Source organism: Dryas octopetala, chromosome 5 (assembly GCF_963921425.1).
Source record: "Dryas octopetala chromosome 5, drDryOcto1.1, whole genome shotgun sequence".
Classification (NCBI taxonomy): Eukaryota; Viridiplantae; Streptophyta; class Magnoliopsida; order Rosales; family Rosaceae; genus Dryas; species Dryas octopetala.
Window position 1 is genome coordinate 6,941,837 of NC_141370.1, and position 10,440 is coordinate 6,952,276.

Here is a 10,440-nt window from a genome sequence, read left to right on the forward strand (position 1 = left end):
GGGAAACGGAGGAGGCAACACTATGTTTGAATGTAATTTTTGTCAGAAAACTTACAGAGGATCCTACTCTAGAGTCAAATTTCATTTGTTGAAAATGTCGGGAAATGGGATTGCAAGTTGTAGCAAGGTTAATGATGAAGTTTATGCAGAAATGAAAAAACTTGTGAGAGAGTGCGAGTATAGGTTGAAAAGTGCAGCTCCAAAACAAGTTTCTTTGCCCACAACTGGTTCTTTGGGTTATTCTTTGCCTGTGCATGTTCAGCAAAAGAAGAGACAAGCAATGAATGGGCCCCTTGAAAAAGCTTTTCAGAAGGAGGCTAGAGAAGAATGTGATGCAGAAGTTGCAAGGATGTTTTATACAGGTGGGTTGTCCTTTCACCTTGCACGGAATCCACACTATCGAAACTCCTATCTTCGTGCTACTACACTTCCAGGATATGTTCCACCAGGTTACAATGCATTGAGAACTACTCTTTTGCAACAAGAGAAGAGCCACATTGAGCGGTGCTTACAACCAATTAAAAGTACATGGAGCACTAAAGGTGTAAGTGTCTGTAGTGATGGGTGGACAGATTCGCAAAGAAGACCACTTATCAATGTTATAGCAACTTGTGAAAGCGGGCCTATGTTCTTGAAGGCAATTAATTGTGAAGGAGAGTACAAGGACAAACATTGTATTGCCAACTTCCTTATCGAATCCATTAAGGAAATTGGTTATCAAAATGTGGTTCAAGTAATCACTGACAATGCACCTGTTTGTAGAGCTGCTGGATTACTTGTTGAGGCCAAATATCCCAACATCTTTTGGACACCATGTGTGGTTCACACCCTTAATCTTTCTTTGAAGAGTATATGCTCACCAAAACTAAATGATGATTGGCATGATGAATGTAGTTGGATTTCAGAAAAAGCTGATGATGTTTGGTTCATAAAAAATTTTATTATGAACCATAGTATGAGATTGGCTATGAGATGATTAGGATGGCTGACACAGATAAACCATGTCTTCACTTAGTTTATGAGTGGTGGGATACCATGATAGAGAAGGTGAAGACAGCTATCTATAGGAATGAGCAAAGGCAACTACATGAACATAGCGACTTCTTTGATGTGGTGCATATCATTTTAGTGGAGCGATGGACTAAGAGTAGCACATCACTACATTGTTTGGCTCATTCTTTGAATCCTAGGTAAGTATTATGTGCTTCTTTCTTTTTAAAGTCTTTAAAATTTACTTTTACTTTTTTTATTATAATTTTATAAAATGATATCATTCTTTACTTATAGGTATTACAGTCCAGAATGGCTTCAAGAAGATCCTAGCCGTGTTCCTCCACACCAAGATGTCGAGATTACAAGGGAAAGAAAAAAGTGTTTTGAGAAATACTTTTCGGATGAGCAAGTTAGAAGAAATATCAATGTGGAGTATGCCTCTTTTTCAATGTGCTTGGGTGACTTCGGAGCTATTGATGCTATGAATGATAGGTTTCTCATGGAACCAATGGTGTGGTGGATTGTCCATGGAGCTTCCACACCAACTCTCCAATCCATAGCTTTGAAGCTACTTGGACAACCTTGTTCCTCTTCGTGTTGTGAAAGGAATTGGAGTACATATAGTTTCATTCACTCTTTAAGAAGAAACAAGTTAACACCACAAAGAGCTGAAGATTTGGTATTTGTGCATAATAACCTTCGTCTTTTATCAAGGAAGAGCCCAAGCTACAAAGAAGGTGTTACTCAAATGTGGGATGTTGGAGGAGATACATTTGATAACTTGGGTGAAGAAGGTATTGGGATGCTTGAAATTGCTAGCCTTTCTCTTGATGAACCATCATTGGAGGCTACTTTATTCACCGGGGAAGACATTATGAATATTGAAGTTGATTGAGACTTATGTTTTTTAATTTTCTAGAGTTTGGATATTTAAAATTTGGATGATCTTTTTAAGTCTTTAAAGTTTGAGTGAAATGAATTTGAATTTTTATGTTATTTAAAGTATGTTTTAAATTATTCATACTTTTATTATTATATATTAATATATATTTTTATTTGCCGTATCCATGACGTATCGTATCCTAGTTTTTAGAAATTTGCCGTATCGCCGTGTCGTGTCGTATCGTATCGCCGTATCCGTATCCGTATCGGTGCTTCATAGGTTCTTACATGTCTGCTGCACATCTTAGATGCAAATATTACACTTAAAATTGCTTCCTTCAGATCAATGGGGTAATTTCTGCAAAAATGTTAAATAAGTCAACACGATGCAAGCTCTTTTAAAGGAAGAACTGATGAAAAATGGAATACTGGAAAATAGTTTAACAGGATCACTTATTCCATGATTGATAAATAGACACAATAAAGTTCTCCAAACTCCAAATCCTTAGTTGCAGAAATTCGATATTACTGGTAGTTTCATGAAAAAGCTATGCACCTAACATAAGAAAGTAATGTTAAAGCTATGTAATCAGTTAGCATATTAGTTGATCGTTGTAATCAGTTAAAGAGGTGGCTCTGTTGTATTTGTCTAGGAGCTTAATTGAATTGTTAACATATTGTGCATGCTACTGTTGCCAGACTATTGAGTGAAAAAGTAATTCAACTGAATTTTGTTCTGCAAGAGCTGCAAACCATTACAATTATGTCTTTTTTTTTTTTTTTTTTTTCTTTTTTCCTTGGATTTCTGGGAGACTAAACAGACCGTGAATATATTATTGGACAGTACTTGGGTCACCCCAAAATCGCAATTTCAGTAATGCCAGCACATGATGAAATTATTCACTTTTCAGATCACCTATTATAGATCATCTCTGCAAAAATTCAACTAAATTGGAAATCGTTTGGTTATATAACTGTTGTCGATTAAATAGAAAAAAAATCAATGATTTGGTAAAAAAATCACTCTTTAATCGGAAACCATCGATTTTTTTTTCTACTTAATTGACAACAGTTATATAATCAAACGATTTCTAATTGATTTGATATTTTGCAGAGATGATCTTTAATGGGTTATCTAAAAAGTGAATGGTTCCGATCATGCACCAGCATTGCCTAAATCGAAATTTTGGGGGTGGGGGGGGGTGACCCAAGTATTGTCCTATAAACGATTAGTTGACAACAATTATATAATCAATTGTGTTTATTTTTTGCAGAAATGATTTTTAATAAGTGATTTAAAAAATAAACAGTTCTGATCCTGAGCTTGAACTACCGAACAAGCGTATGGGGGGGAGGGGGGTTGGGTGTAAATTGACGCAACGTAACACGCAAATAGGGAAAACCAGCGTTAACTCTAAGAAAGAATCTGGAGTCCACCAGAGAAAAGAAAGAAATCTCAAGATTTTCTGATTAAAATGATAATAATGAATAATACAAACAACCAAAAAGGTTGCTTAAATACGTTCAAAACCCTAGACGTTCGAAATTCAAAACAAAAATAAAAATGGAAATAAAGTGCAATTTAGGAAACTTGTTCAAAACCCTGTGGCTATGTTTTGGATTTGTCTCGTCGTTCCCTTCGAATTGGTATATCACGGGCCCATTTCTAACACTGGGCCGGGCTGAGGCTTGTTCCTTTTCTTGGCCTTTTGGCAGTCAAGTTGTTGCATGAACCTTTCTTCCATTTGTTCTACATCATAAATGAACACTCTGGGGTGACCCAATTATTGTCCTATTATTTATATATAAGCAAGCAAGACTTATTTGAGGGACGAGTGATTGACAATAGCTCTTAGGCCCCGTTTGGGATTGTTGTGGAGGACCCAAAAGCTGCTGTGGATGACAATTCTCAATCACCCACAGCAGTTTTGGTGTTTGGTAAAAAAATGAAAAAGTGCTTTGCCCCACAATTCTCAACTCCCCATAGCAAAAATAGAAAGTAAGTTTGTAGGTGCTTTTGAAAGCTGCAGTGAATCACAGCAACAATGAAAATTTTATTTTACCCATAATACCCTCATTTTAGTAATTATAAATAGTCACAGCAGTTTTACATTACAATTTACCAAACACCTTCTTACTGCTTTTTGTACTCACAATACTTTTGAAAATATAATTTACCAAACACTCAACTGCTTTACTTCACAGTTGACTTTACTTCACAACTGCTTTACTTCACAGCCGTTTTTTCTCCCAGCAATCTCAAACTAAGCCTTAATATGAATTCAACATTAGAATTCATCTTATTCTAGACTGATACCTGTGAAATTCTTTTTCTTAGGATATGTTATTGTTTATACTGTATAAACAATATAATTGATTTCTTACTTGAATTCATTCCTACTGTACGTACTATTCTTATTTCCATTTCATACCCCAACCAAACAACCTTAGTAGTATTCACAATTGCCTCAGAAATATTCTTCACAATTAAACGCCTCTTGGGTTTCTTTTTCTATTTTGGACAAAACTCTTGAATTTCTCTTGAAATTAAACCTTGAGTCCCTGTCTCTGTCATCCCCTGCTTCTAATTAATTCTGTAGTTCGTAATTCCAGCCATACATTAATTGCCACACACTAGCGCTTAAATACCCATAATATCGGTTTCTTAAGGTCTGAAGAAACCATAATCTCACAAATTCAAAACGTTGCTTTCGAAGAATCTCAATTATGCTTTTACCATCAAAACTCAACATGCATAAGTAAAGAAAAAAAAAAAAAAAAAGATAAAACATAATATTGCAATGTTCTGCAGCACTTGGAGAACAAATTCAGATGAAACACACCCTCAATAGTCTAAGAACAAATTCAGTAGCTAAGTTAACCAACTTTTCTAATTATTTGTTTAAAACATAATTTAATAGAAAGTTACATATCCATGTAGTTAGTAGAGTCCATTAAACTGTGGCGTAATCCAAAGGGAATGTGTCATGCGCTCGGGCAAAGAAATTTTCTTAAAGTAAATTGGTGGAGTTTGTTTTCTGTTTCGTCATGTTTGTGGTTTCATCTTGTTTCAGTTTGTGCGACTTTCTTCTGTGTTTTGGACCTTTTGGTTGTCTTGTACTCTTGTTAAACACGTGAAAGATATGGATAAGAGAACATCTCCATATGAAAGTGAGAGGAAGGGAGAGTGGTGGCCGGCTGGAGTTGGGTGGAGACCTCGCTGGCTGCCAGAAATTTGGCAGGGGAAGGGATGGGGTTCTTAAGATTGGGGCTGATGGGTTATTTCATGTTTTAAGACCATGTTTTAGGTCTTAAAATTATTAACCTTATCCGCACGGCCAAATCCTCACCACCCTACCCTACACCATTCTTATTCTTCTTCAATTTCTCACAATTGCCACTGCCGTTTTTCAATGACCCATCTTGTACGGCTCTTATCGTATGATCGGCTTTGGAGGGTGGGGGTTCAGTCACCACTGTCACCATCACCAGTGCCGTTCCTGACTTTTTGGAAGCTCGGGGCGAAAATATGAAATGAGCCTTTTTGTACACAATCTTAGTTTTACAAAAAAAATATTATAAATTTCTGTAGAGATGTTTTCCATTTACATATTCTTGAAAAATAATAATTTCATACAAAATGAAATAATATCACAGTTTATATAAACTTTGAACAATAAATAATTAAAGTTGCAGAGCCTTTGACCATACAAGCTTTAAACAAAACTAATTAAAGTTGCAAGGTCCTTGGCCCAAAAAAAAAAAAAAGGTTGCAGGGCCTTTGGAGTTTGGACATACAAGCTTTAAAGAGGGAATGAGCACTAAAAAAAAGAAACCCCAAACTAATTAAACTAATTACAGTAAACCCTAATTTCTTTGGAGAGGGAATGAGGATTAAAGAAGACAAACCCCAAATTGAAATAGAATTAAAGAAGAGCTCTTGGGCTGAAGTTTATAGAATTTAAGATCCGATCCGATGCAAGAAATGGAGAAAGAGAAAATGAGAGAGAGAGAGAGAGAGAGAGAGAGAGAGAGAGAGAGAGAGAGAGAGAGAGAGAGAGAGAAATCTCGTTCTTATAACAAAAAGAAACTTTGACGTTTAAATTTTCTAATAAAAAATTAAAAGTTTAAAATATAAATTGATTTACTAGTTAGTTATAAAAAAATGAGTCTGGGCTTTTTACAAATAAGATATTGTACACTTTTATAGGAATTATACAAATCACATATTTTTAATTATAGTTTATATTTTTATTGTATAGTGTATATATATATATATATCAATATATATATATAAATTTGGGCCGCCCCCTTGAAGATGGGCCCTGGGCGATCGCCCCTCCAGCCCATGCTCAGGGACGGCTCTAACCATCACTGGTAGTCGGCTTTTTTGTGGCTAGGCACAAATGTCGCCTCCCTTCGGACAGAGCGGAGGAGATCAAGCTGCTTGTGGTCTATCTTGGCCTCGAAGGAAGCTGCTAGAGTCGAGATCAAGGCCTCGGTTGGGTACGGGACCGTTTCGTTGGCTGAGAGCCTGAGAAAGGAAGAAGTAGATGTGGTGGGGTGGGTTGTATTTTTCTTTTTCTTTTTTCTAATAGTTTTGGTATTTTCTAATTATTCTGTGTCCATGTGGCATTAATTTGGTGTTTACATTGTTAAAAAAGCCAGATTAGTTATGCCCATCTAGCATTTAGCAGTTTTTTTAACAGAAATTCTAATACGTGTTAATTTGTAGGTTTCTATTAGTTAATGGATGAATTTGAAATATTTTTTTTCGTGGACCAATCTGAATATACCCTATAATTGATGGATGTAATTGTATTTGAGCCTTATTTTTTGTTGGGCCAATTACAAATAAATCAATACAAAATTTCAAAATTACACATTAGTTAGTGGATGGACTTTTAAAAAATTCCATAACAATTATCATTGATCAAAATATAATAAATGAAATTATAAAGGCTACAATACTTGACATAAGAAATAGCAAATATTACAGCCACTGCCACTGCTTCCTACCTGTTGACATAAGCCATGTGGGAAAGTTATTAAAATTTCAAATAAGTCAAAACTCACTATATGTTGACATATGTCAAAATGTAATAAATAAAAAATCATTATTAGTTACTGTACATGTTTGTCCATATTTACTCTTCATACATTGCAACATTTTTTTTATTTATGTGAATCTCATTGTATGTTAGAATATATTATATATATAATTTTATTCATGTTCGGACGTCTGCTCGTGCAAACATTCACACCTGATCGAGTCTCTCTCTCTCTCTATATATATATATGTTTCTATTATGCCTCTCTTATCTATCATGGCTGCATGACACATTTTATAATTTTTTTTTTATTGAGTCTCTTTTGTCTCTCATGACTGCAAAATACATATTGAAGTATAGTCACAATTTTTTTTTGGAAACCACATACTACATAAATTTCGATACTGTCAAACAGTCACAATTATAAACTCATTTTTTCCAAATCAGTAGCTGCATCAGAGTGTTCAAAACTAGAAGAAAAAAAAAAAACTGAATTTTAATTGGTAGGTAGGCTGGTTTTAAGTATTCTTCTTCTATTTGTTAACCATTCCAATATCCAAGAAAGTTGAACCTCAACAAAGTTAGCCAAAGCTCAACAAACAACAACCAAAGGAAAATTTGTGAATAAGATATATGTCACACCCCAAAATGGGGTCTAGCACTTTGGATATGTGGCAACGCCACATTGGTCTTCAAGCTCGACATACTCTCACTAAACTTTAAGAACAGGCCAAAATCAAATATCAATGTAAGACTTAAAATTAAAACAAACTAACTCTAAAATAGTGGGGAATTTTTTTCAATTCTTTCAATAAATAATTAGAGTGTACCGAAAATGGAACCTTTGTAAAAATGGTGAGCTTTTGGTTATTCACTATAAAAGATAAATCAATTTCCGAGTAGAGATAGACCCTTTGTTTTGAAATCGTTAGCAAAACATCAAACAAGAAATTGAAATCCATTTGAAAGTAAAAATTTTAATTTTAATTTTTTCTATTTTTTGTGTAAACAAAACAATATCTCAAGGTATCACATAATAAGTAAGTAATTGAGCCATACTAATTCTTAAATAATCAATTTCACAGATTACTCAACTAAAAAAATAAAAAATATAGTAATAAAAGGGATAGCAACAAACTCATCCATAATTGGATCATCTTCCTCATCACTTGAGTATTCAGATGTAGGTGGTGTTGGTAGGCTGGTGAGTTCTCTCTACTTCCAAATCTTCATCCTTCACTATCCAAAATGTCTATGAAGCTGATCATTCTTTTGTCCTAAAGGTTTCCTGCAACATTACAAATTGTGTAGGGGTGAGCATCACCAAAACAACTGATCACACACTTAACTAGTCTAACAAAACTCAACCATTTCAACACAAATAATTCAATAACAAGTAAGGTATATCAATGACTGAAACTCTTGCCGAAATGGCCTAAACCCAAACAAATCATTTAATAGATAAATGAAAACCTATTTAAAACATTTAAAGGAAAACCAAATCATTCTTTTTTTTGAAATATAAGCATATCCATTTTCAAAAATCGAAACCACAATTATATAAACATAAGTATAATCAATTTCAATGCTCAAAAACACAATTTCACATACATCTAGTCATGGCTATAATTGTATAAATAATTTCATACTTTCTCGGGTTGAGTATGGTTAAACCATCATGCATCCATTTTTAATATATCCAACATGATTAATCTCATGAAATGCAAATGTATGTTTAATTAAATAACAATGCAAACGTACTTTTTTCTCCATAACATTGCAAACCTGTCCAAGTTTATAGACATTTGACTTATCCCCTAATTTGTAAAGTTAATTACCTCTATCCCTCATATCTTACTAAAAAGTAAGATCTAAATAGTGGGATGTCATTTCATTGAAGTAAATAAAAATTATCTACTTCCCCTCTAGCATATTCTTAATTTTCATAATCAACTCTAGTTGACACTTGTATGCATACCATTTAGGGAATTGAGCCTAATGATAGAGTAAAAACTGTACCCCTTTATCTCTAATTAATTAGGAAGTCCAAACACTTAAACCACATTAGTGTAAACATTCTCGATTCAATATTTATGAATGCTATGTATGCTTTGGCAGCCCCCATGAAAGGCATGGCCGCCCTCAATGCTCCACATGTATAAATGATGCTATATAATCATGAAATGACAATTCAATTATATAATCAATTCATTTCTTACACTAGTCATATAACATACTTTATAACCCAAACAAGTATAAGACTATAAGAGCAATTAAATAATCAACCAAGTTCAAGTTAAATTCTCGGATACTAAACCAATAAACAAAGTCAAATAAACACATATTTTCCTTATCGGTTCAAACCACTTTTACCCCTTTAAACTAGTTCTTAAACCTTAGAACTTTCAAATTTAACAACATGATAGAAAACAATTTCTTAATAGCTCTCGGGTACCTCCAATTATATAGGCCCTATTGGTTTAAGTTTAGGTGATCTAGTACCCTTAATGCAACAATAAAATAACATGTTGTTAATTACATTTCAAAATAAACAAATCTAAGTTTATTAGAACCTTAAATCCTAGGTTTATTTCTTTAAAATTAATCATGTAGCCCTAGTGATTCAATTCTCAAATAATTTCACATAAGTCCACTCGTTTAATCGTAGAACAAATAAGTTAGTTTTTCTCATATTAATTAGGCAAATTGAAGTCATCACCATGCATCCCATGTTCATTTTATTCTTGGTCTCAAAAGCAACTTAATTACCTTTCTCTATAACTACTTTATAACCAACTAAATAAATGGTACTTTCCTTCCAGGGTTAAATTCCTAATTCTAATCAAGCATGCCAGCCAAGAACACATGAAGACAATTAAAACCTCAATTTTAATCCGAGACAAGTATTCAAAGAAACAAGCACTTTCATCAAAATAACTAGGAATTAAATCATATTGAAACATTGAGTTTGAAAAGGACTAGCTCCCCTACCTCAATTGAAGCTTCTTGCCCTTTTTGTGATCTACCAAGTTGAAAATCAATCCCAAAACACCAAGGGAGTCAAAGATTTCACATTCTCAAACTCAATTAGGGCTTTCTAGGGTTTTGATGTCGTAATGGCTAAGTTAAGCGGCATTTGAGACCTCTAACCTATAATTAATCATCCTATGACATAAAACAAGTTCTAGATCATGTATACAAACATAATTGGAAGCTTAAAAACCAACACATAGGCCATGACAGAAAAGAGGTATGCTGCAGCCTAGTTTTTGTTAAAAAACATGGGGTTTTTAACAACCAAAATTCTATTCCAGAGGTAAATGAACTCCCTCATACTCATAGATCAATTCCAGGGATGATTTACGACTTGTGTGAACCTACAATTTAGGCCAAAAAGCCTTAATATAAAAAATGGCAGTGTACGTTGAGGTATACTGGTTTCTTTGAAAATGCAAATGGGCAGCACCTGCTTATTAAATTTTATAAAATCATACAAAAATAATTTGAGCAAGAT

The 10,440-nt window shown here is 33.9% G+C and overlaps 1 pseudogene across 1 annotated transcript; it reads left to right on the forward strand.

Moving 5' to 3' along the window:
• LOC147283861 (uncharacterized) lies at positions 1-2,053 on the forward strand (annotated as a pseudogene). Its single transcript, XR_015122410.1, has 2 exons — positions 1-1,190; positions 1,288-2,053. The product of XR_015122410.1 is annotated as an uncharacterized LOC147283861 (transcript).
• Positions 2,054-10,440: the final 8,387 nt, after the last annotated feature.